Genomic DNA, 27,364 nt, shown 5'->3' with positions numbered 1-27,364 from the left:
TTTCTAGCTACTTCACACCTATGGATTTCATGTGCATCTGTTCAATAAACAGCAAAGGTTTAAAATACTGTGCTCTGATCAGTTGCTTCCTCATTTCACACACAAACATTCACAACTTACAGCTTGCTATTAGTTTAGAACTGTATTATATCACAATCTATAAGTCTTAGTTGGCAACCTTCAGTCTTGAAAGACTATGGTATCTGAATGGTGGTTCTGGCACAGCATCTAGTGTGGCTGAAAAGGCCGATTCGGGAGTGATAATCCCTTCCACACTGGGAGCAAGTGCAGTCTGTCCCTGGTGTGTCTCCCTGGCTGTGGGCCTTCCTTCTTTGCCTCTTTGCCTCAGACTGTTGGCCAAGTGTCTCTTCAAACTGGAAGAGGCCATTCTGTACAGTCTGCCTCCAAGTGGGCCGCTCAGAGGCCAGGGTTTCCCACCTGTTGAGGTTCATTCCTAAGGCCTTCAGATCCCTCTTAGCTGCAAGGTAAAACAAATGTCAGACCACATGTGAGGATCATAGCAAGAAACTCTGCATATAATTAAAAAAACAAACAAATGCATCAGACAGGAGGGCTACAACCTCTTTTCTTCATCTGCTACTTTTCTATATACACACTTCTTTTTTATTTTTTAATGTGGGGAACATTCAAAAATTCAATCTTTTTCACCACCAATCTAAGGTTCAGGAATTATTTCTTCACATTATGTTGCCAAGTCTAAATATGACTATGTCTATTTCCCAATAATAAGGGGCTCTATAAGACCTTCTCCTATCTTGTGCCAAACACAAAAAAGAAGTATTGTGAACATCATATGCCTCTGAATTTTCTTGCCGCCAAAGTCTATTCTTATACAGGCACCAGTAGCAAATTGCATGAAAAGTTCAGTCTCATAGGAAGATAAAATTCATGTTATGCCAGAACTCATCAGATTCTGGTGATTCACTAGAATCCAGGTAAAAATCTGATTCTGTTTACTATTTTTGGAGCAGATTGAATTGCCCTGCTCATCCCTTTCCTAATTATTATGCCACAGGTTCCTGGACTGACTTCATTACCTAGGATGGTTTCTGGGGCTTGTAAAAGTGAGAACCTCTGTACCTGACTGAAAATTCTAAGAAACAAGTAATATTCCTGTTGCTATCAAATGGTTAGAGCTTTTCCTGAGAAGCTGGGGGACACAACATAATTACATTACAAGTAACTTAAACAATGATCAAAAGAAGCAGCACCTTAAGAGAATGAAGTACCTGTCATTCATTGGAGCTGTCAGATTTATTAATTTTGTTTTAAAATCTTCCTTGAGATTACTTAACTCCCCAAATTCATAATAATTAAAAGAGTGTCTCGCTAACATCAATCAAACTCTCACCAAACTCTAAATTACTACAAACCTAATAATTATTTGACCTTGGCAGTGAACCAAAAATAAAATACGTTAGTAGAAGAATCCATTATAGCCAAAGAAAAGTAGACTTACTCTTGATAAGACAGTGTCATTCCAGCCTACCTCAAATGGGCTGCCTGTTATTTAGCCTTTATCCTTAAGAAGGGTACTTGCAATGGAATTCATCCAATAAGAACCAGGAGTCACACAATGATATCAGTGATGGGAGTAGGAAGTTTTGCTAGTGGCTCCACCCTAACCAACTGCCTGGGTAGAAATAGAGCAGTGAGAAGAATAAACTACAAGTACAGGCTGCAACTATACGACCAACTAGATGAGGTTGGTGAGGCCCCCTGATTATCATATGCCTCTTGGGTTGGTTTTGACTGGATCGAAATGGTTGGCAACCTTCAGTCTCGAAAAACTATGGTATAAGCCTACAGCACCTGGTATTCCCAGGTGGTCTCCCATCCAAGTACTAACCAGGCCTGACCCTGCTTAGCTTCCAATATCAGACAAAATTGGGCATGTGCAGGGTAACACACCTCACTTTATGTACATTACTTTCCAGTCACAGGAATCTCCATTAATATTCGGTAACTGTGGACATAATTGGATAGTCCACCTCTGATAAATAACAGTGATGAAGAGTATTGCTCACACTAGCTGTCTTCTATAATTCATAAAATGAATGCACACCCATGTCTCCATCATAGACATTGGACTGGCTTTTTTTAAGGTGCACTATATAAAAGTTGTGCGTTGAGCTATTGCTCCTGTCATGAATGGCCAAGTCATGGCTTGGATTCTACAAGTGGCATCAGCAATGGGACTTTGTGACATACCTAGAGAGTAGCAGAAAGGTCCACAAGCCTGGCTATGGCACAGACTTAGGTCTACACTCCTATTTGCCTCTACAGCGTTGCATTTCAGGGCTGACATCACATTGCATAAAGTCCTGAGACAACACTGAAGAACAAGCTCCTACTTCATGTGCAGGTTGCATGTGCACTGGGAACCTACCTTTCTGTCAGTCTTCACTACCCCCCTGGATATGTTCAGTTTTCCACCCACCAATTCACTAGTCTGGGCAGGCAGGCAGATGAGAACATCTCTGTTGGCCTGTCAGGGGATGGGGAAAGAAGTGCCAGCATAAGTTTTGTCTGTGTGCTTCCTCCATCTTCTCTTCCATACTGCCCAATGGGGGCAGGGATGTTTTTCCTAAGTGCAGGCCTGATCCTGCTTGGGAGAAGTGTCCCCATTCCATTTATCATGGAAAAGAGGGATAAGAAGGCAATCATGCTTTCTCCAGCCTCAGTTCCCTGTTGGCCAATGGGGTGGGGGATTTTTCTCCTTACTGGAAGAATGACTAGAAACAAGATCACCCAAGTAACTGGATCTGGGAGCTGCATATATATGGTAGCGCACACTAGAGAGAGTTATCTCATATTTTGGCCTTGCCTGGTGGCACACTTGCCCAAAAGGTCTGGTATCAGATGAAATATGTTTACATTCATTCATTCAAGTATTGACCCAAGATACCAAGAAGCATGTCACTGGTAAATAAAGGAAAGCTCTATTCAATATAATAAAGGACTGTTTTTATAAATGATGCCTCTGAAAAAGGACTATTCCCGCAACCTTCCACTCAAGAGGCTGTTATATTTATTACTAGTGCACTTATTTTTTTTAAGAACCCTTTAGCAAATGGAACAAAATGACACCTTATACTGCTTCTGAATTAGGGCCTTGACATTTAATGCATGCAGTGTGTATAGAAGCAACGCTCTCAAAAGGAGTGACAGGAATAGTCAAACTTTTAAAATTATACCATGCACAAATAATGTGTCAATATTATGTCTAGGCTTTTTGGCTAAATGCATTGTGTGAACTGCAAGAGACCTGAATAATCACATTTATTTGTAGGTGAGAGGAGATGAGGAAAGGTTATTCATAAGGGCTTCTGCTGGGGATATTAATATATGTCAGGAATGGGTTTTATGATGCAGGAGAAATGACATGGGAGGATTCACTTATTCTGCCAATCACTCTCCTGTACTCTTACAGATGCAAGTGGCAGTGACTCTCATTATCAGATATCTAGGGCAGATTTCATGACTCAAGGGTGGATCTTGTGAAGCTGAGAACACAGCCAAGCAAAACAACTAAGTCCCTCCTATTGTTAAAGAAATGACGTTCCAAGTAGGAATTTTCCAAAATTATTTCACTGAGTTTCAGACTGTAATAAGAATCCCAACAAGGAGATAAGATTTCCTCTGCTAGAGGTCCTGTTAGTCCAATATTCTGTTTCCAGCTGTGTCCAGCAGGCACCTCTGGAAGCGCTCAAAAATCCATTCATTGCCATTCATTCATCCTTGCAGAAATATGGTGCCCAGGGTTTAACCACTGCAGGTGGGGGACCATGTAGAAATTAGAAACATGGAGGGTGGAGAGGAATGGAGTTAAAGAAGTGGGCAAGAAAGAATTAAAGCATGCCGTCTGAGCTCATGTGGGCCACAGAGCCATAGGATTTGGGGGAAAGCAGTCAAGCACCGTTGCCCTTCTCGTAATTGTTATTTACATAGCATACAAGTGTATTAAAACATGCAAGTGTATTTATGATTTAATATTGAGGCTTTTATTACTTTTTTTTTTTTTTAGACTCAGGAAGTGATGAGGGATAAAATAAACAATTTGGAGTGTGTTTTTGGTGACAACAATTTCTTGAGGCTGCTGAAAATGACTCAGACGGAAGGATTTAGAGCCCCTTAGTATGCAGACAAGGAAGATGTACTTTTATTGAATACATAGAAGAGCTAATAGCTTTTCCATTCAAGGCACTGAATTACTTTATCTGTCAGTTTTATATAAAATGGATGCCATTAGTACCCTGTGCTATTCCCAAAATGTACATCTTTATTATTCCAGCAACATTAAATATAAATTTCTAATTCCCTTATGTGCATGTGGAATAGATCATCCTTTGTTGATCTCGTTATTATATTATTATTTTTTTTCTGCCATCAAATATAATGGTTTAATTTATCTTTATTCTGCTTATGGGGGATTATTTTGATGAACAGAATCAAACTTTGAGTCTGGTTTGGGAGGACCCTAACTGAAAGAATTCTGCTTCCTTCCATTGCAGAACACCATCAGTTATTCACAAGAACATAAAAAAAAACCCTTCTGCAGTGATTCAAGGGTCCATTTAATCTGTTTTGTATTCATTTTGTGCTGAATCTATTGTGTATGCACACATGCACACGGCTGACTGCATGTGAGTGTGTTATTTCCATTCATTCTCATTTTCCATTGCTTTCCATTGGAAGCTCCTTAGTAAGTCTATCAAAGGCCTTGAACCCAAGAGAAATGTCTCCTAGGAGCAGGAAGCCAGTGATGGAAAGCCAGGAAACGAGATAGTTTATTTCCTCCTTCAAATTTATTTTTCTAGTTGTCAGAACCTTTGCCCTTCCCTGGAAAACCTCTAATAGAGAAGACCATTCATACTTGTTGAAGACGTTGGGCAACTAGGGGTCTTCTCAACGTCAGCCTCATTTTCTCTCCCATTAATCTGAGAGAATAATCTTCATTCAATTACAAAAGAAAAAAGCTGTCCCCCCTGAAAACATTATGTGGGGGGGGTGGTATATGCATTGCCAGGTGTTACCAATAAGGCAGCCATTTTCAACCACTGTGCCGTGGCATGTTGGTGTGCAGCGAGTGGTCCACAGGTGTGCCACAGGAATTTGACAGAAGGTAATTTATTAGTTGAGCTAATAGGGAGGTGAGGCCCCCACTGGCAGCATGGTGTGCCTTGGCAATTATCAAAAACCTGATGGTGTGCCTTGGCAGTTTTGGTGCCTTGTCAGAGTGCCGTGAGATGAAAAGGGTTGAAAATGGCTGCAGTAAGGTCTTGCAAAGAGACTGCAAAAAAGAAAAGGTAAACACTGAAAAATTATATCTTTGTTCTATATGAGCAAAATATTGAAGAAGCCAACAAACATGTTTTTTGCAGGAAAAACATATAGATGCAGCAGTGGCCATGGTAACTGATGATTTCCCCAAATGCTTTAATTTCAGTCTTGTATACATTGTTTTCAAGATAGCATCTAACACATAAATCCCTTGAAGGTGTTCTTAATGACATTTCCAGCCTACACTTGTGCAGTGATGAGTGGGGCCAGGGCAGCTTCTGTTGCACCCCACAGGGGATTTCTGGAAACTGGAGGTCTCCTTTGGCTAAGGGGACATTTGTCCCCTTACCCAGGGTAAGCCCCAGCAACCTCTATGAGGCAAGCCAGACCTGCACCAGCTCAACTGTCAAGTCTGCATTGCTCCATGCAGGCAGATCAGGCCCAGGAAGGTGCTCAGAATTCATTGTGTGCTGCTGCTGCCACTGATTCTGCCCCCATCCTGGGTCTGATCCATCCTCTTCACTGCCCCCATCATCACCCCATTCCCTGCTCCCAGGATTGCCAGCCAGAAACCAAGGTCAGGTTAGGCTAGACTGCATATGTCTTAGGAAAAAGAGCACATTTATAACAACTGACACCTCTGTCTCTCTACTAGCAAAGAGGGCTTACTGTTAGACGTTAGATGGCACTGGTTGCAGTGACTGAGCTAGGATTTTCCTTTTGCTCTCTGACTCCTGTTCCTTTTAGGATAATAAGAATATGGTATCCTTGACTAGTGTGCTCTAAGCCTCAGTGACAGCCAGTTTAACACTTAAGAATTTAGGGCACCAGCCTTTGCGTATTCATATACAAAGCTGATGCTGCTTCTCCCACGCAGCTGGTTTTTCAGAACACGCTCAGCATTCCATGCTCAAATAGTATTTATTGCTAATGAGAGGCGCGGTAAGATTTTTGTTTTCCTTACAGACGTCTGTATAAAAATGCTACAGGAGGTTAGCTAGTGGAAATTCCGTCAACTGGTTCATACATGCAAAGCTTAAAATTTAGCTGGAAAGAAAAAGAAGAAAAGTCAGGAGGGAAGCATCAGTTTTGAAATCCTCCACTGTGCGGCCACCTTTGAAAGCTACTATGGAATGTGTTTATTTGAAGCAACCTAGAAATGTACAATAATGTGAGTATCTAAGTACGATAAATTCAAGTATTATAACAACTCTTCATGAAAGGCAATGGTCGTTACGCATCTCCTGGGTGAAATACTAAGTGAAATTAAATTCAAATGGCTGTCATCAAGTGTACAATAATGACATCCTAAGAAATCAAGGGATGCACATGAATGTGTGAGCCAGTCCCATATGTCTCTGCTAAAACACAGCAGTCCTCTCATTGTAATGAACAGTGCAATGACAGTGTGCAGTGAAGAACTTGTCTCCCTTAATACAGTCCAGATCAACAGCACTTCTAATGATGTATGTTGGTATTTCTTGGAATTAAATCTGTATTTAAGCTTATGCCACCAATTTGCTCCTTTTTTTCCACGAGGATGGCTGTGGGTAGAATCAAAGGCAAGATATGCTTTAAATGATTCATAGCATAGTGTATGTGCTGTATTATAAATGAAATAATTAGAACTCAAATTGCCTATTGCCTGGAAAATTAGACTTATTACCACCTTTCAGAGCAGAGCTATATTAACATAATTATTCCTCTAAACCACTAATTTGCTCCATTTGATGTCTACATTTTACACTGCAAAGAATTTCGCGTATCTTAAAGTTTGTTTAATCCTTTATTACTCTTCTTTCTTTGTATTAATTAGCATTTGCTTCATAGCCTGTAGCTGCTCTTTTCTTGTGGGTTTTCAGGAATAAGCCTGTTTTTATTTATTTATGTATACACCACCATCTGTGCGAGGGGTGCTTTTGAGATTAACAAGTTGGAAGAGCCTGCCCTGAGGAGGTTACAATTAAAAATTGCTACAAGGGGAAGCAACAGGAGAGGTGGAGCAAGGGCTTAAAACCAGAAATGTATTTTCTGTATTCAAAAAGAAAATAAGACAGAAGGCAGATTAGGATCATGGTTTATGGAAGGGCTAACTGTGCCATTTTCTCACCAGAAATTCCCCCCTCCTCTGCTGTACTTTAAGCAGATACTTGTTGCAAGGGGATTCATAGCTGCTTTGACAAACAATTTGTCAAGGGGCAGGAGGTCTGGTCTAGAGGGTAGAGCCTCCGTCTGCCTGAAGATAACATCCACAAGGTCGCCAGTTCGAGGCCACCGGCACCATGCAACCTTGAAGCAGCTGACAAGCTGAAGCCGAGCTATTCCATCTGCTCTGAGCGTGGGAGGATGGAGGCCAGAATGTGAAGCCAGATCAGAGTGAAACACCTGAACTGTTGTGGTTCTTGAAAGATAGAACCTTCTTTCAATTGTAAAAATCCCTACGGGGATTTAATAAGCCTGCCTATGTAAACCGCCTTGAATAAAGTCTTGAATAAAGACCAAGAAAGGTGGTATATAAATGCCTGTTGTTGTTGTTGTTGTTGTTGTTGTTGTTGTTGTTGTTGTTATTATTATTATTATTATTATTATTATTATTATTATTATTATTTGTAGTGCAAAAATGATACAAGGAAGAGTTGACCCCCCCCCCACACACACACACACTGTGCACCATGGTTCCAATCTGGATGGTGAGTGCATTTTGTTGTTGTTGTTTTAAGAAGAGATAGTTCCTGTCTTAAGCACATCTTCTAAGAATGTGATTATCATAACATTTGGCTTGGCTTTAAATGTAGTTTTTTACAGGAAACTCTGAGATTCATCGTAAAGCAGGGGTGTCCAGACATTTTGGCAGGAGGGCCACATCCTCTCTCTGACACTGTATCGGGGGCCAGGGGGAAAAAAAGAATTAATTTACATTTCAAATTTGAATAAATTTACATGAATGAATTTATTAGAGATGGAACTTATATGAATGAATGAAGGTCTTGCAGTAGCTCAAGGCCTATAAAAGGCCTTGCACAAAGAAAAGGCAGCCTTTACTGCTGCATGATAGATGTGAAACAGCAAGCAGTGGAGGGAGCCCTCATCCCACAGCTCAGGTGAGAGGTCTTTGGGCCAGCATGGGCTCCAGCAAGTCTCTGGAGGGCCAGAGGCTCATTGGAGACTGGGGGCTCCCTGAGGGCCTGATTGGGAGCCCCTGAGGGCCACAGGTGGCCCCGGGGCCAGGGTTTGGGCATCCCTGTCATAAAGGAAAAGACAGAATTTCTTCACATAGTGCATAATAAGTCTGTGAAATGTATCACCACAAGATGCAGTGATGACCACTAGCTTTGGTGGCTTTAAAAGGGGATTAGACAAATTCCCAGAAGACACGCCTATCGGTGGCAATCCTCATGATAGCTCTATGCTACCTCCAGCTTCAGAAGCAGGATGGATGCCAGTTGCAAGGAATAAATGGCAGGAAAGGGGTATGTTTTCAACTTGTATTCCTGGGCTTTCCACTGTGTGAACCAGGTGGATGAGCCTTTGGCCTGATTCAGCAGAGGTTTGATTATGTTCTCATGCAAGCTGATCAAATGAAGCTCTTGATTATAATTACTAATAAAACTGATAAAAGACTCATTTTCCTAATAGCAGGAAGGGATGCAGCTATTGATTTGGGGAAATATTATCATCAATTTGGCTAGACAAGAAGAGAGTCCTACCCAAAAAAAAGTTTGTTGTTTGAAATGGTAGTCCGCTTCTCCAGCGGCTACATTGGCTGCCCATTCGTTTCCAGGCCCAATTCAAGGTGCTGGTTTTGACCTTTAAAGCCCTATACTGCTCTGGGCCAGGGTATCTTAGAGATCGTCTGCTCCCGTACAATCCGGCTCGTCCTCTTAGGTCATCAGAGAAGGCCTTTTTACAAGTGCCGCCGCCTAAGGAGGTACGTGGGGCGGCTGCAAGGAATAGGGCCTTCTCAGTAGTGGCACCAACGCTATGGAACTCCCTTCCCCTTGACTTGAGAATGGCTCCCTCTCTTGAGACCTTTCGGTGAGGCCTGAAGACCCTTCTGTTTAAACAAGCCTTCTGAGTTCTCGGCCTTTTAACATCTTTTTAACATCTTTTAATATTTTTTACAGGCCTGATTCTTTTATGACTTGCTGCTGCTCTATGCTCTTTTTACCTATTTTTACTCTGACTGCTGTTTTTTTTATGATGTGTTAATATGTATTTATTTGTTTTTAAATTATGTTTTTAATATGTTGTAAGCCGCCTTGAGTCCCTTCGGGGAGAAAGGCGGGGTAAAAATAAAGTTGTTATTATTATTATTATTAGAGTCCATTTTACTACCTCAGCATTCTGTGACCTTATTCTACTGCACGTGAAGAGGCAGCCTTTGTATAACAGCTGATGAGAGAGGTACAGTTGGCCCCTTCATTATCTGCAGGGGGTAATTGAATCCATGGGTCTAGACCACAGTGGACCTCTGGTGGTGACCGGAAGTGCCTTCTGGCCACATCTTGAGGTGTTCTGAGGTCCTGACAGGCCAAGTGCAGGTGGGCAAACCCACATTAGAGGGCCGCACCTGACCTCCCGGATGCAACCAGAAGCATCTTCCGGTCATGTCCAGGAGGCTTTCTTGTGCATTGCCTCTCTGGGCCTCAGAACACCTCCTGCAGGTGTCAGAAAGGCACTTCTGGTTTTTACTAGAACTGGAAGTGCCTTTCCAACACCTCCAGGGGACCCGGACCTCCAGGGGACCTGACCTGAACTTCCAGAAGTGACTGGGAGGCTTTCTGAGGCCAGGGGAGGTCACCTCTGGGCTTCGGAAAGCCTCCCAGACACTTCTGGAAGGTCAGGTGGGGCTCTCTGGCACAGGTTCCTAACTCACACTGAGTCAAATCCACAGGTTCCGAACCCATGGATGAAAAGGACTCACCTATACTTAGGAGTTTCAGAGGCATTATCTAAAGTAAACCTGAAAGTCTGCTGAAGAAATCAGCTTACAAATACTTAGGACAAAATAAAGGCAGACCATCCGATTTGGTCCCTTGCACGATCAAGTGGTGAAATGTGAAAATAAAAACCAAAACAAAGCTTTTTGGAAAGGTGAGGAAGGAGCTTGCATCTGCTGTAATAAGTGGCTGCACCTCATTTCTGCCTAATTTCTGCCCAACGTTATTAAGCCATTTCTGCCCAACGTTGCATATACACAAAAGGAATCAAATGTGTATACCTGTGGGCTGGACAAAAATGGGTTAAGGAGGTATAGCTCATACTATGAGAGCTGTGGATTAGACGACCCATAAACTGCTTATATAACTTTTCCTCAAATTATTTCTTGTTGTTGAGCTACTTGGAGGTTAAGCCAGGGCATATTTGAGCATAAGCTGAAATCAGATCATTAGTGATAAAATAATGTTATAAGGTAAGCAGCTTCTCCCACTCTAGCACTTCTGCTGCTCTTAACTAGGCACCAGCAATAACATGCACCTGTAATATCAATGCAATTTGCCTTCCAACTTAACTAGGTGAAACGACTTCATCGTATTTTGCCAAACATAAAAAATAATAAACAGAGTTTACTAGCAAGCTACCAAGCTGTGCCTTTATGAATACAGAGTCACTAATGCAAATTCCTTTTGGACCGTAGGCTCAGTGCTGGCACCAGGTTTCTGGGGGCACAGAGCAAAGCCCCCCTCATGATGCTCCCTACCTGGAACTGAGGATTTGGGTGAGCCCCTCCAATGAGCATGGCTGAATGCTGAGGCCGCACTTGTGCAGATGTATTCCTTACAAGAAGAATGCAGCGTATCCATTTGTGCTCCTCCCCCACAACATGTCTATTGTGCCTTCCTGGAAATGACTAAAATGACTACCCAACTTCAGAGCTTGCAAATGGGAGGGGGAAATTGGGGAGGTTATTTCAACTATTTTGCAGTCCCAGACAGAGAGAGATCACTAGAGATTTACCAAGCAGAGCACATCACATGGTGGAATGCATTCCGCCATTATTCATTCGGCTACCAGTTGTCCCTGCCTGAGATAGATGTTCAGGGAGAGAAAGTCAGGCATCAGTGGTAAGGGAAGCAAGCTTTCATGAGGATTTTATTCAGTCCAACTGAATAATAGTCCAACTAAAGCTTTTGTATTTGTACGTTTGAACCCAATATGCTTGTTGGGCCAAATCTCCGCATTCAAAGGATGTGCCTTCAGTGACAACGGACACTGCACTGGAAAGCTTTGAGAACAGTCGACACTGTTTTAGTCATGGAGGGAGGGATTAAAAGAGAATATGCTTGGATTTAAGTCAGTCATTTTCAGCCTAAATGAGAACTACATTTCAAATTTGTGATGAAAACTGAATTCTGGATTTAGCGGTCTTATCTCCCCTGAATATTATAATGAGAAAAATAAATTGCCATGAGTGGGAGTTTTATATAACAAGGATGTTCTGAAGAGGACTATCACTAGCAATTGTCCAAGGGCCTTGGAGGGTAGTTGCTAGAACAATGCTATCTATTTTTCTCATAGAGAGAATGATTCAGATGAACAGGGGAAGGGACTATCACAGCACTTACTCATGGTAGTTTCTTCTTTTGCAGCATTATGGCTGCACGCTTGTGATAGTGACTTTTGAAATACGGAGAGTACAATGAAATTTGAGGTGTGCATTCAAACTTACGGCAATTGAAAAGGGTGGCTTACAAGAACGAACATTGGTGTCACTAGGGTTTGCATCACACAGTGCGGGAGGCCAGAGCATCACCCCTATGATGGACCTCCTCCCATGCAGTGGGTGTGGCAGTGACCCAGGAGGTGGGCATGGTGATGTACCATTACCCCGCCCCACTGGTTTTTTGGCTATACCTTTTGATAGAATACAGATATTTCAACATGATTTTTTTTTCATTTCATTCTGCTGTAAATTATGCATTAAATGGTACATAACATGATGATATTCCTACAAATTGCAAATTTTAGCAATTTTGGTCACTAGTGATGCAACTCACCCAGGTGTCACCTTACTAACACCTTATTGGTCTCATGCTGTGTCATAATAGCATCTCATTGGCTCATCGAACAATCAGTCTCATTGGTCCATTAATTAAGGAAATTTACTTTTTGTTACATAAGACAACTGCATTTTTGTTTCCTAGTTTTTGACCATAGCTTTTGATAGAGTGGAGATATTTCACTCCATTTTTTTTTTCCATTGCATTCTGCTTAAATTATGCATCAAATGGTATATAACATGATGGTGTTATTCCTACAAACTGTGATTTTAGCTATTTTGGTCAGTAGTGCATGTTACCCCCTGTGCGTGTCACCCAGTGAGGCCCGCACCCCCCTGGTGATGCCACTGAGATTGGAACATATTACGTCTTTGAGTTGGTTCAAATGTTGTATTTTGAGACAGTTAGCTCATGGGAGCGATCATACCACCCGCAGTCTAACAAGCAGTTTTGTCTAACTAGCTACCTACCAAGCTCACCAACCATGCATAGCAGTCCACTAAGAGCTTGTGAGAACTGGTGTAGCATAGAGGCTAGAAGACAGAACTCCAGTCAGGATTTCCTTGCTTCAGTTCTCATCTCTGCCATGAACTCTCTCCTCTACAGACTAAGCTGCAACATGGGGATAATAATACAACACACAGGGTTGTTGGAAGAATTGCATCAAGATGATACGTGTGAAGTAGCTCTGCATACTCGAAAAGTGCCATACAAATGCTATGTTACTACTGTATATTTCCGTAAGGTGAAAATATATTTCAATAGGGGGACAAAAGATGTTCGCAATGGCTCTATCATGCCAACATCAGCTCTGTTAAAAAGGACTGGCTCCAGCCAAATTGCTGTCAAATGAACATGCCAGATGAACTTCTGTGAGCACAAGAATTGTCCAAATGCAATGTCTGAACTGACCCTTTGGCCCCAGGGGTGTTTGACTAGTTCTAACTGTTGCATAATGGGATCAGACAAAAATGAATGCATCCCCCACTCTATAGCAATTAATAATAATAATAATAATAATAATAATAATAATAATAATAATAGTACAGGTATTTCTATACTGCCTTTCTTGCACACCTGTTTGGCCAGAGCATGCTCCGAGCCCCTAAGCCTTGATTCACAGCCTACTAAAAGCCGCAGCCCTGTTCTTGCCTAGTACCGTAAACAGGATGGGAGGATGGGAAGACAGTGTTCTAGAGATGCGTTCCTTATCTAAGGAATGTTGTTGCCAGCTAGTAGTAGCTAGCGTAATCTTTCACCGACAGTAACCCCAGCCTGCTATGTATTGCTTGAGAGTGAATAAAAAGGCAGAGAAGGCTAATCCCACAGCCTTCCTCCTGCATCTATCTTCCACACCTGTCTGTCGTCTCATTCTTCGCTCAGGCTCCAGTGCGCCACACCAAGCAGGCTTGACTTTTGGGTCTCGGGCTGCTTCCCAAGTAGCATTACACTGCTACAGAGGAGAAGCTGGCATTGTGGAAGAGAAGGCAGCAAGGGGGGGAAGCTATGGACGGGGAGGACTTCCCTTGAGACAGTTCATGCTGAGAGAAGAGAAGGCACAGAAATAAGGGGTGGGGGCATCTTCCCCTTCCCTGGACCCAAACATTCACAAGGGCTGCAGTTGTCTCATGTTACATGTTTCTACCAGTTCCAGAGAAATATGCTTGGGTACTGGTAAGAAGAACAAGAGTTCTTTGTAGAGAAGACAGGAAGTTATCAAATTATAATCCTTTTACAGAAAGTGAGTGCTAACACCAGATGTACTATGATATCTCTGGTAGGCACAGAAAATGTGTTTCAACAACAAAAAATCCTTTGGTTGTGAAAGGACAAAGGTTCAATACAACATGTTATCCAAGGTGTCTACATTTTGAATAATATATATTGAATTGCATTACTATGAACAAGGAGTGGTGGGATTTTATACTGCCTCTTTAAATGTTAAATAGGAACAAGAGAAAAACCCATGAACTGAAGGGGAAATCAGGCAAAGTATATTATATTTATTAGATTGTCCTATTTCAGTATTTTCCCTTGTTAATACTAGGCAGGAGCTCTGATTACAGCAATATGCCTTGTCATATTTCATAAGCTCCAGCTTATTTTTATTTGCTATTGTCAGCATTGGCAGTTTGGTTAGTTTGACACAGTATTTATTTGTTGAGGTGATTTTTTTGCATTGCAGATATGAAGTAATGGTATCTAAGAACAGAGGGAAAAAAGAACAGATTTACCTCACATGTTCACAAACCACATTTTTTCTTTCAACCACAAATTCTAGTAGCCAGGTAATTTTGAGGGTTTCACAGAACCCTCTGAGGCAGGGTTTCTCAAACTGTGGGTCGGAACCCACTAGGTGGGTTGTGAGCCAATTTCAGGTGGGTCTCCATTTCAATATTTTATTTTTAATATATTAGACTTGTTGCTACCATGGAATGTGACTGCATTTGGGGAAATGTCACATATCTATACTTCTAACAGGCTACTATGTATATGCTTTTAACACTGATAGTCAATGGGATTTACTCCCAGATAAGTGTGGGTAGGATTGCAGCCTAGGATTGTTAAAACTTTTCCTGCTTGATGATGTCACTTCCACTCATGACATCACTTCTGGTGGGTCCTGACAGATTCTCATTCTAAAAAGTGGGTCCCAGTGCTAAATGTGTGAGAACCACTGCTCTGTGGGATGATGGGTTAAATTTTTTTTCCCCTAGGTGCAGGTTGCACCAATTAATAAAAATGTGCCAGAAAGTTATTCTAAGTATTTGATCTGATTTTTAATTGATCTGATTTCTTTACTGTTAACAGTTCAAAGAGGGACCTTTTCAGAAGTCAAATTTTTATAAGTGTATTGCAGTATAAGTGTGTTTTTATAAGTGTGTTGCTATAAAAGTGGGAGTGGAATTTAGGGTTTTAGGGGCCAAAGGCACTGTAATTCGGCCTGTTCCTGACTCCCCCAGATAAAATGAGGTGGAACTTTCACATTTGTTTTTAGGCCAGGGACTTGGCTTTGTGAGGGCCCAACTTTCCAGTGCTGGTGTAGCTGTGACAATGGCATATGCACTGCATCCTGCACTTCAGGGGCAATCATGGAGGCCTTTTCAAAGTAAGGAAACATCTGTTCCCTTATCTCGGGGCTGCATTATGGCTGCATCAGCACTGGAAAGTTGAATAGGATTGGGCCCTCAGTCAGTACATTTGAAAGCTTTCAGCGAAACCTTAACTCCTCCAATTATCTATTGAAGATATTTGTATCAAGATGCACTTCTGGGACATTGTCAACATTAATGGTGTAAAAACGCACCTATGGCTATTCCCATTGTCAAGAAGGCTCACCTATTCTCTTTTGGGGTTCTGCTCTTCACATTAGCATTTTTTGCAGCCTAACTTTTGCAGAGCTAATTTAGGGCACAATCCTAGCATGTCAATTTAGAAGTACATTCCATTGTGTTCAATGGTGCTTACTCCCAGGAAAGTGTGTATAGTATTGAAGACAGGCAGCCCAATCCTAACCCGAGCTGGAATAAGCAGGCCAATTGGGTTGCACCATATCAAGCACAGGTTAAGATGTGGAAGTAGCACAACTCAGAGTAAGGGGACTTATATACCCTTACACCAAGTAATGCCCCAGCCGCTGCAATAGGGCTGCAATAGGGCTACTTGGATCAGCGCCAGTGAAATCGCTGATGCAGATCCAAGCAGCCCGGTATCATGGGAGGGGAGGTTAGGATCTGGCCTGAGTGCTGGAGGCTGGTCCTACCCCCTCTCATGTCCGCCCATCGACCCACCCTCTGTTCCTCCCTCCCCTCTCCCAAAACACCCCTGCTCTGCCCTTCCCACCCAACTTACTCATCAGCTGCCCTCAGCCAATGCAACCTTGCTGATTCTAGGTGACAGAGGCTGGATGTGACAGGCTGGCATGCATCCTTGCACTGGCCCAGCAGACTCTTCCAGAGGCACAAATGTGCCTTATGGTATGTTTTGCAACACTCCCAGGCTGGCTCAAGAGACTTGTGCCAGCCAAAGAGCACATTATTACTGCACTCTTAGTTTTTTTACTCTAGCCCAGTGGTTCTCAAAGTCCTACTTAGGAGGAGGGAACAACTTAAGTGCTTGCAGGGACAGGGGGATTGCACAACATGATCCCCAGGATCGCGCTGCTGCGGGGGAAAGGGGGAATTTCTGGTTTACCTAAAGCCAGCCATGGGGTCCAGGAATGTGGGGAGCCCCAAAGACACCTCCACAGGGCTCCCCAAGCCTAGAAAATAAAGAAAATTGTGATCAAAGGTCACTTCCAGTTTCCACTTGTGAAACCAGAAGTGACTTCTGATCACAATTTTCTTTATTTTCCAGGTTTGGGGAGGCCTGTGGAGGTGTCTGTGGGGCTCCCCGCACCCCCTCCCCATCCCTTCAGGTAAGCCAGAAACCCCCCTCTTTCCCCTGCAGCAGCGTGATCCTAGGAATTGCATTGCTGCATTCCCCTGGCCTCCATCCCTTATGGGGGCCAGACCAAAATACTTCCCTGTCTAGTGGGTCACAACCCACCAGTTTGGGAATCACTGCTGTAGCCCATATGCAAGGTGATAAGCAGAACCTGAAAAATCCTTTAATCTGCTCAAATGTAAATAAGCCAGGCCAGGCCTGGGACCAAAAGAGGTGCTAATAGGTCTGAATAGCTGCTAGCTGTGTGTGTGTGTAAAAAAACTGGGTTTTGTTTTAAGAATCCTGTCTCTACTGCTTATGGGTAATTCAGAGGCTTATTAGCCATGCCAGCACAGCTAAGCTTGCTATTCCTTGCAGAGAGGTGAGCCTGCAAGCCAGATCTAAAAACAGTTCTTTTTACTGGTTACATTGCATGCCATAATCAAAGAAAAACACAGCTCTGTGGAACAACAAATCTGTTACTGAAGTTTACCATACTGAAGTTTGCTTTGCATGCTGGGGGTATTTCTGCTGCCTGGCAATGCCACGGCAGTTCCATGCTGAAGGATGCTGAAGTACTGTGATTATTCCAGGCCTGACTGTGCCAAGCTTATGGTTAGGATGAAACCGATATGTAATTTAAAGCCTCCCTTGTTTATAATGTAATGTCTTAACAGGTGGGCAAATACACCGCTAGTGCAGACGACTTATGGTGGTACAAAAAATTGGGAGGGTGGCATAGCTATCGTAGGTTGAACCCCTGCTAATTGGGTAAGAGGCACTTTTTCAAGTGGGTGCTCCTTTTTTTAGCAGGGGGAGAGTAACTGGCCCACCTCACCCCAGCACTGTCTGTTTTAGTGGCTGTCTGCTGGTATTCTTTTTGCATCTTTTTAGATTGTGAGCCCTTTTGGGACAGGGAGCCATTTAGTTATTTGATTTTTCTCTGTAAACCGCTTTGTGAACATTTAGTTGAAAAGCGGTATATAAATACTGTTGTTGTTGTTGTTGTTGTTGTTCCCTACTAAACATATTAGCAGATGATAAAGAGGTTTCACATGATTTCCCCCCACCCCGGAAGCAATGGTTAAGGTTGGCAACCTTCAGTCTTGAAAGATTATGGTATAAGCCTACAGCACCCGGTATTCCCAAGCAGTCTCCCATTCAAGTACTAACCAGGCCTGACCCTGCTTAGCTTCCGAGAGTGGCTTGCTTTACAGCCCAGTCCTAAACCTGTCTATTCAGAAGTAAGTCCCATTATGGTCCATGGGGCTTACTCCCAGGTAAGTGTGGATAGGATTGCAGCCTCAGTGAGTTGATGGCAGAGACGAGATATCCCAGTTCACAGCTCAGTCTCTCACAGCCCAATCCTAACTAGGAGAAATGACAGCAAGTTCTGGTGTCATAAATGGTCACGGTGACACATGCCACGAGTGGTCAGTTCAGAGCAGCTGCCTCAAACAGTAATGGTGTCAGCAGCCCTCTGCTGCTAGCAGCTACTTGTGGGAGTGCGTGTAAGCTGGCATGGAGGTGTAACCATGGCCAGTGGGAGGAATGCGGTGGGGGTAGGGAGGAAAGAGGCAGGGAGGGGTGGATCCCAGCAGCACTGGTATGCACCAGGATACTATCCTTGTCCCCTCCCTCTCGCTTACTCTCCTCAATTCTGCAGCAGCAAAATGGCTGGCGAAAGTCTGAGGAGACCCATCAGGGCAGTGGAGGCTTGCCCCAGGGTAAGGGAATGAAAGTCTTTATGAATAGACCTTGTGACATCCCCACCATAGGATGTTGCACATGCTCCATTGGCATGGCTGCATTGGGAAAGGGTTTCGTTAGGATTGGGCTGCTAGAATTTTGTGCCAGTTTTTGTCAGTGTGCCAGTGTTTAGTCCTTGCTAAATGATATTACATCATATCTGAGAAACAATCTGGGAACACTGAAGCAGGAAGAGCTTCAGTCAGAATAACTCTGACCCATACAGCACAAAACCAAAATAAACCTTCAGAAAGAAAACTAGGCTGGGCCAAACTTCTTTGCTAGACATGCCAGTTTTCTATATAGTAGAGTTTTAATCATGTGGCAAGTATACAATTATCCACATGTTCCCGTTCCCCCACCTGCAGCCCAAAGTGGTACAAACCAGGAAAAGATTGACTGCTTGTATAAGCTAATCTCAGTCCTCAGGCGCTGTGAGGATAATAATGTGGAGCTGAGAAACAAATGATCAAGATTAGCTGATGGACGTAGGGTGACCAGTGCTGGTGAAAAGGTCCTTTGGAGCACCTTATGCTCTGTGCCTTATTATGTCCTCAAAACATTAAGCTTCTTTATCTCTCAAACCAATGACTCAGGTTTCCAGAAGAACCTGATCACCATTTCTCACTGAACTGTTGTTGACCTTAAAAGAAAGACTCTCTGAAACAAGCCGTTGAAAGACTGAGTCTTTCATTTCCAGCGTTATTTTCTCTTAAAAAGAAAAGAAAAAGTACCCACACAAGCAAAAGTAATTCTGGGTATAATGAGAACATTGCAGAACATCAGGAGTTCTACTGCACCCCCCCCCTCCTCAAAAGTTTTTTGAACGTGTGGCATGTGCAGCTTTAAAATTCAGAAATATTGGTGCTTATTGTTCAATCAATCTTTGACAAATTCTTTAATATAGAAGTACATATGTTTTCAATCAATGAATGGCGATTTGACAGAGGTGAACATCTCTCAGTAATATATTTTTGTTCTGATTCACAGTTGCAATCTTCTGAATGGTCAGAAACTGGGTAATTGATGTTTCTCTGGAAAATAGAGAGGAGCGGGAATTCTCACCTTTTAGGGTAAGAAGGTAAGGTAAGTGTTAGACAATGAGGAACCCATTTATTTTTGAGAAACTTAAACCATTGTGCTTTCTTTTGCATTTTGCCTACAAAGTTTTTTGTCAGTGTAGTCACTTGTAAAGCCTGTTTATCTTACCATGCATTTATGTTGCAAACTGGAATTGGCATCCTGATTGGAAGATGTGCTCCAACACATGTGCATTATTTGTTTCTCTTACTGTCCAATCCTATACCCTACCATACTGTAGCATGCAACCACACCATGGAGACATGTACTGCATAGTACGGGGGGAGCAATTCCCTTACCTCTGCCTAGGCTTCCTGGTGCCCTATGAGTTTCCTTGAACCTATGCTAGCTATATAGTTAGTGTAATTCCAAAGAGAACTAAGAGGAGGAACTTAGGAAAGGAGAGAAGATAGGACCCGGTGCAATCTGCTGCCACCAGAATCCACACCCTCCTCCCCAATCCACCCCTGCCCTCCCCTTGATCCACCCTGAAACCCCCCTCCATGCCTACAAAATGCCCCTGCTGCCAATGTATCTGCCCTAGCATGGTCCAGGGTAGGCATGGCAGCATGGTTCCACTGCTGCTGCTGCTTTGTGATGGCAGTGGCTTGGACTGGCCCGGTGGGGATACCCTCCTTTTTCAACAATCGTTCTGCTGTTGCAAACAGACCATGGGATTGGGCTTTAAGCTTGTTAACTGCACACTTGAAGACTGGCAGCTCAATGTGTGAACTGATTCTCTTGAAAGATACTGTGTTTGTAATGATATGAGGCAACATGTGAGGCAACATGTTTACATTGTTAGACCACTGTCAGACTTTGTCATCACCCATTCACACATACAAGAGATCAACTGAGAATGTGATGTTCCTCAAGCAATGACTAAGGATATGTGAGCCAGACTCAAGCAATTGGCGTCTGAGTATGTCAGCCAACTCCACAGCATGGCATTTGAGACCATCCACGTAAGTGATATAGAAATTCCATCTGCGGCACTATATCTGTGATGACCCATTCACATATGAAAGTCATGACTTTGTATTGTTAATCATAGATGTACGAACCATCAAGGTGCTCATCATTGTCCTTAGTTGTGTGTTGGGGGCATTGTGGATGGTATTATCCAAACCTGCCTTGTGTTTAATTATCAGATTTGGTAAATAACTCAGGCCGACACACAATTTGCTTCCTTAAAGTTACACCAATCCCTGGGTATATTTGGGGTGCCGATTCCAAAAATGGCATCTGTTTTGCCCCATCACGTCTAGTTTTGGAAACATGGCATAGCCTCTTTAGTGAATGGTTCAAGAAGCTTCCTCATGAGGAAGCCTACACCATAGCTTCCTCATGAGGAAGTTGCTTGAACCATTCACTAACGCGGCTATACTATATCTCCAAAATTAGACATGATAGGGCAAAACGGATGCCATTTTTGGAATCGGCACCCCAAATTCATATGAAACCACCATAAAGTTTGGGAAAAACTTTTCTGACTCTCAGTTTTGTAGGCCTGTGTAATTTTCATAAAATACTTTTTTTAATACAGTTAAAAATACTGAAACAAGTTGCTTATCAGACATATCAGCATCTTTCATCCACTGGCAATAAGGCTGCAAGCTAGAAACATATTCTTATTTAGCAATGAACCTCCAGGCCCATGGCCTTTACTTGACATAAGAGGCAAGAATCCTGGAGACTATTTTAATTAAATGGCGATTGCTAATCGCACTGTTATTTCCTGGTGCTCCAGACAATTAAGCTATGTTTTGGACAGCGTGGTACCTGCCTAGCATTAGGCATCCATAAAGAACAAAATATTGACATTAATGGTGACTTTTATGATGGCCTTTATGGGAAGTCGCTTTGAAACTTTTTCATCAGCACCTGTAAACACACATGCTGCTATTAAAAAAAAAAACAGAAAAGAAAACCAGAAGCTTGAAAATATTTCACAGCACAAAATATGTTATCTCTAAAAAATGCATTCAATTAACAGAAAGAAATGAAGAATGGAGAGTTCCTGCTTGTAATATGAAAAGAGTTCGAAGAACAGAGCCACATTCTAAGTTCCATATTTCCCCCCTACATAAATAGCTTTGTTGCAGTACAAGAGATAATGGTTGTTGTTTTCTATTGGTATTTCACAGAGTAAGCACAGGAACAGTGATGATAGCTGGCATGAAGTCGTGGCTAAGCTGTGAACCAAGAAATCCTGCCTCTGCCATCAACTCCCTCAGTGGCCAAGGCGAGACACTGCCTTCTGGTACAAAAAAATAAAAATACTTTCCTATTTTATAGATGGCAGTGGCTCCAAAATGGCGTGTGCCACCATGGCCATTTATGACCCAGAACTTCTGTTCCACTGTTGTGACTCCTGCTAAATAAACCTGGAAGTCCTGCCCATTTGGGTTTAAGGAAACTGTGCAAGGTAAGGAGGGAGATTAGTTGTTTCCTGCTCAAGCAAGAGGGGAGCAGATCATCACGGCACACATCAGTAGTGAGCTGGAAGGAGGTTGTTGTTGGCAATGGCAGCACACCCTGAATCTGCAGCACCCTTGACCCCCTCACAGTCCCCCACTGAACCTGCTTCACCTCACCTCACGGTCAGGCTGGCAGTGCTGTTTGTTTTCACATGTGCTCTGCATTTGTGTTTCTGATTAAAGAGAAAATTGCAAAGATACCTGAGAAAAGATCTTTATCTAGGTCATTACAAATCTTTGAATAAAGAATTTTGAATACTTTTGTGGAAGTCAGTAGCATAGCATGGCATTCACGCCGCAAAATCTCCAGTTATCAAAATCTCCACAAGAGTTTAGCATTCCTTTATTCACTGTTGTAATTGTGCCTGTCGATTCAGTGGTATTAGGATTTTGCTGAATTGATTTTCCCAACAATAACTTCAGGGGAATAAGGGTTATCTTTTGCTGTCTGCTATAAACAAAGCTCAGCACTACAATAATACATGAAGAACATAATGAGATGAGTTGTCTGAACATTTGGGCAAAAGTCATGTCTGTGGAGACAGTCCGATGAACCACTTGCATTCTGCATTCTGCATTCACTCCATTCATTACATCTATAGAAGGCAAAAGTAACATATTTTTCTTGCTAATTCTTTTCTGTAAATCCAGTTTTAAAGCTGTCAAGTTTGGAAATGATTACAGCAGCTTATGCATATGTTGTTTGAAAAGAATCCCAGCCTGTGGCTCTAACCAAACTTTCAGAGAGTTCTCAGAAGTCATCTGAAGGCCATACTTTTTGTAGCTGATGTCACATAACCTATATCAGATAGCAGAATGTGGCATAAAGGGATCTTTTCCACATAACAGTGAGATGTATTGGCTTGATGATACTGGATTTTATGAGTACAGTATCATTAATCATTAAGAGCCAGGATGTTGTAGTGGTTTAGGAGTTGGAGTTAGACCTGGAAGATCCAGGTTCAAATCCCCGCTTAGCCTTGAAGCTTTCTAGGTAACCTTAGGCCAGTCACTCTTTCTCTCAGCCTAACCTAGCTCACAGAGTTGTTGTGAGGAAAAAAGGAAGGAAGGAACCATGTGCCCCACCCTGAGCTCCTTGGTGGAAGGGTGGTATACAAATGTGAAAAATAAATAAAATAAATAAAAATAAATGATCATTATGGGAGATAGCAATAGAAATAAGAAAATAATTTTTTCTTAGCTAGTCTAGCTAGCCTAGCTAGTCGAGTCTCCTGTATCTCACAGTGGCCCACCACTAGCATGAACCAGCATGAAAGAGCGATATTAACACAGCAAACCTATTGTTAGATAAAGGCCTGGCCCAAGACCTTCTTGCACCTGTGGTGGCACACCAAATGTCACCACCACTTACCTGGTACATGCCAGCTGTCACCGCTTCTCTTTCTGCTCTCTGGATTTACAAAGAAAGATCAGAACAGAGTAGAAGCTGGGATATGAAGTATTGCAGAACAGAGATGCTCTTCCACACCACCTGCTCTATTCCTCCTTTGTTTTTCAGCTTCAGGGAACATAAGAAGAGCCCCACTGGATCAGGCCAATCTACGTAGTCCAGCTTCCCACCAGATGCCTCAGGGAACACACAAGACAACAAGAGACCTTTATCCTGGTGCCCACCCTTGCATCTGGCAAGGGAGACCAGGAGAAGGAGAACCAATGGAGGTGGGCTTGCAGCCAGAGCTGGGCACAAATCTGGCAACCACTTCAGTCAACCTCAAGGATTGGCCAGATCAAGTTAGATACTTATATCAGATGGTGGCTGCTTTAATGGTTTGTATGTTTTATTTGTTGTCTGTGATGCCAATAAAGGTTTCTGAGACTTATATCAGATGGGAAGGGGTTAATTCAGATGACTTAACATACAGTGGTTTGTTTAGTCACGAACACATTTTCTTACAAACCTGAGTTCCTGTGCTCCCTTCTTTACCCCATGTGGTGGAATAATTGTACTTCGTTATCCCACAGCTCCATGACTTTTCTGAATTCACAGCTGTTGTTGCTGTGAGAAGAGCTCTGATCACTGGTGTTCCTGGAGAAGGGGCAAAACACGAAGTTTTGCAGACATGCAAACTCTGGTGTAAAGTGCCGCCCTCCTCTTCAGAACCAGTCATGGCTGTGAAAGCTTTGCTTTTGCAGCTGCAACTGGCTCTAAAGGTGAGGGGGACCTGCTTTACACCAGAGTTTCTGCACCTCCAACAGTTAGGAACACCAGTGGCTATGATGTGTCACATGATGAGAAGAGCTAGGGCCAGACCAGGGTGGCACTGAGATGCATGGTCCAGGTGCTATGTCTGGAGAATTGCTTTCAAAACCCAGTGGTGGCATAGACCAGTGACCCAGGCCCCTAAATGAGTTTCCACTCCCCCCTCCCAACATTTCACAAAATGCAATTCCATACTACAGTTTTCCCTTTCCATAAATTCATAAGTTTTGTTTATCTTTGCAGTTATTACTCAAGTTCTTTTAAGTTTTAGAAATCTGTTTAGACAGCATGATGAATGAGGAGGAATAGGCCTTTTTATTTTGACCTTGAAATTTTTCAATCTGCGTCATAAGTGTTTATATATCTCTAGTAACCTTTGGAACACAAGATTATTTCTATAGAGAACACAGGCAGAGATGTAGGAAACAGCCATTTATTAATGATTTGTTATGACCTCAATCATGCATAAACCTTGCCATTACCATAATGCAGCTTGGTACATGTCACAAAGGAGTCAGTTGTGCCTCTCAAAGGAAAAAAAAAATGATGCGCTCCACTTTATGGTTGTCTTTAATGTCTCCATTTTCTTGCAGGAGACCATTTGCAAAGCTTTCAAATGTTGTTGCCGCTTCCCTTGACTTTAAGACAATGAGGTCCTCTTATAAACTGTCCCCTTGGCCTGTTTCCAGTACTACTAAAGCTTTTGCACTGTACACTCCATGACCATATCAAGACGAATTCTCCTCAACATTAGTCTTTTCCATACGGACCATGGCATTCATCCAGCCTCAGTAAAGGTCAAGGAGAGTTATGACAAAAAACCAGTTATGTGGGGAGCAGGCACTCAATCATGATTTGTGAGAGAATAAATACAAAACAGAAGAACACAGATAACAATGTTTAGTTCAGCTTCCAGGCAATATGACAAGGTTGTCCTAAATATAGGGAGATAGATGACACAGAACGGGCTGCCAACCAATGAGGAAAACAACTGACATGACCATTTGGGAGAGATAGTTTTAGCTAGTTGCCAAAAAAGCAAGTGGCAAGGTTGTTTTTCCCCCTCAGTCATTTCCAGACAAACACTGAATTCCCAGGGGATGTGCCCAAAGATGCATCAACATTGACCATATTAGCACCCCCTGCCCTATGCATTCAACAAACATTGGAGAGTAATATCAGAGTACGGAGTGTATGTGGAAAAGAAGGACAAGGATAGTGAGTAATCCATTTGTCTGATCTGCAATAATGTCTACAACAGTGATGGACATTTTGAGGCCCAGTAGGGTACTGTATGTTGCCCACGAAACATTTTGTTTACTCTTGCCCACACAGCATTGCTAGATTTCTTCATAGTATTCATGTGGTCCTGGTTAGTGCACATGCCCAATTTCAATATTGTGGCCCAGTGAGATAAAGGAAAGTACTCATGTGGATAACTCACTAACTTAGGTTCTCCATCACTTCTAGAGTCTTGCACATGTACTCTGTCAGTCTTTCTGCATGCTTCTTTCTTTCCCCCCACTCCTTCCTCTTTTCTAGAGTACAGTATTTCAGGAGAATTGTTGAGCTTTCTAGTTGTGTCTGCCCTCCTTCTCCCATGTGTGTCTATCCCCCATCTCCTCCTCCATCCTAGAAGGCAGATGTTGAAAAAACTTACCAAACTGAGACTTTAGTGGATACAAATACCATACACAAATACCTGAGAGAAGGTTTCACTGAATTCAATAGGAGTAATAAGTTCTATTATTTATCCTAGTGGTTCTCAAACATTTAGCACTGGGACCCACTTTTTAGAAGTAGAATCTGTCAGGACCCACCGGCAGCGATGTCATGACAGGATGTGACATCATCAAGCAGGAAAATTTTTAATAAACCTAGGCTGCAATCTTACCCACACTTACAGAGGAGTAAGTCCTAATTACTATCATTGTTAGAAGCATATACATAGTAGCCTGTTCAAAGTGCAGATCTGTAACATTTCCCCAGATGCAGTCACATACCATGGTAGCAACAAGTCTAATATATTAAAATTAAAATATTGAAATGAATGGGGACCCACCTGAAATTGGCTCACGACTCACCTAGTGGGTCCCTACCCAGTTTGAGAAACACTGACTTATCCTATTACCCTGTACATGAGTAGACAAGCACAGGACTGTTCTGTCAGTATGCATATGGTGTATAAATGTATGCCACAAGACAAAATCAGACACATGTTGGTATGCGTTTCTGCTTCCAGGACATGTAGAGTGTGCATTGTGACACAGATTGACTTGTTCTACTGTCAAATACAGTTACTGCATTTTCTTGGGGGTCATACCACATTTGTACACCGCAAAATAGATTTGGAGTTACTAGATACCCCTCTAAACAAACAAACACAAACCATGTTTTTCTACATCTAAATGAGAATAACTTTGAAATTAGCACCGTGTTGTTCGAACTTTTGCATGACCAGTTTTGTTTACTGTAGATGCCAGATCATGTTACATGCATTTCTCCTGTCACTGAGGAAGGTAGTTTAGAAAACCAGAGGAAAATTATTAGAATTTTACTTTCTAGTTTTGTAATTTGAAGCCTCCTTCACATACACTTAGTAGAATGGAACCATTTCCCCATTATATAATCCAATATGTATGTAAATAACAGAACCACATGGGTTGTGTTTATCAGTTGCAGAATTTTTTCCAAGTAAATTATCATCCACCCAGGAGAGAGGGCAACAATAGGGTGTTAAAACATGGGCAGTGGGCCTGGCTCACAAGTTTGCATCATTCACACATGTATATCACAGCTATGTGGAAGAGTTGCAGTCACCCCTGTCACCTTTGTTCTTGTACAGCATGATGATGTTTGCATCCCTCATGTCTTGAGGTACTCCACCTTCTCTCCAGCAGAGACAGAGGATTTCATGCAGCTCAGTGACGATGATCTCTTTGCAGCACTTTAGGACTTCAGCAGGGATGCTGTCTTTTCCCGGTGCCTTGCCAAAGGCAAGGGAGTCCAGGGCCACGTGAAGTTCTTCTAGGGTTGGTTCACTGTCAAGCTCCTCCAACACAGGCAGACACTCAATGTTGTTCAGTGCTTCTTCGGTGACTACA

The 27,364-nt window shown here is 42.5% G+C and overlaps 1 long non-coding RNA gene across 1 annotated transcript; it reads left to right on the top strand.

Moving 5' to 3' along the window:
* The first annotated feature begins 13,642 nt into the window (after window positions 1–13,642).
* On the top strand, window positions 13,643–23,880 carry LOC136645888 (uncharacterized). Its single transcript, XR_010794170.1, has 4 exons — window positions 13,643–13,876; window positions 19,470–19,565; window positions 21,858–21,987; window positions 23,559–23,880. It is a non-coding gene; the product is annotated as an uncharacterized lncRNA (long non-coding RNA).
* Window positions 23,881–27,364: the final 3,484 nt, after the last annotated feature.

Source organism: Tiliqua scincoides, chromosome 3 (genome assembly GCF_035046505.1).
Source record: "Tiliqua scincoides isolate rTilSci1 chromosome 3, rTilSci1.hap2, whole genome shotgun sequence".
NCBI lineage: Eukaryota > Metazoa > Chordata > Lepidosauria > Squamata > Scincidae > Tiliqua > Tiliqua scincoides.
This window is presented reverse-complemented; position numbering and strand designations above follow the sequence as displayed.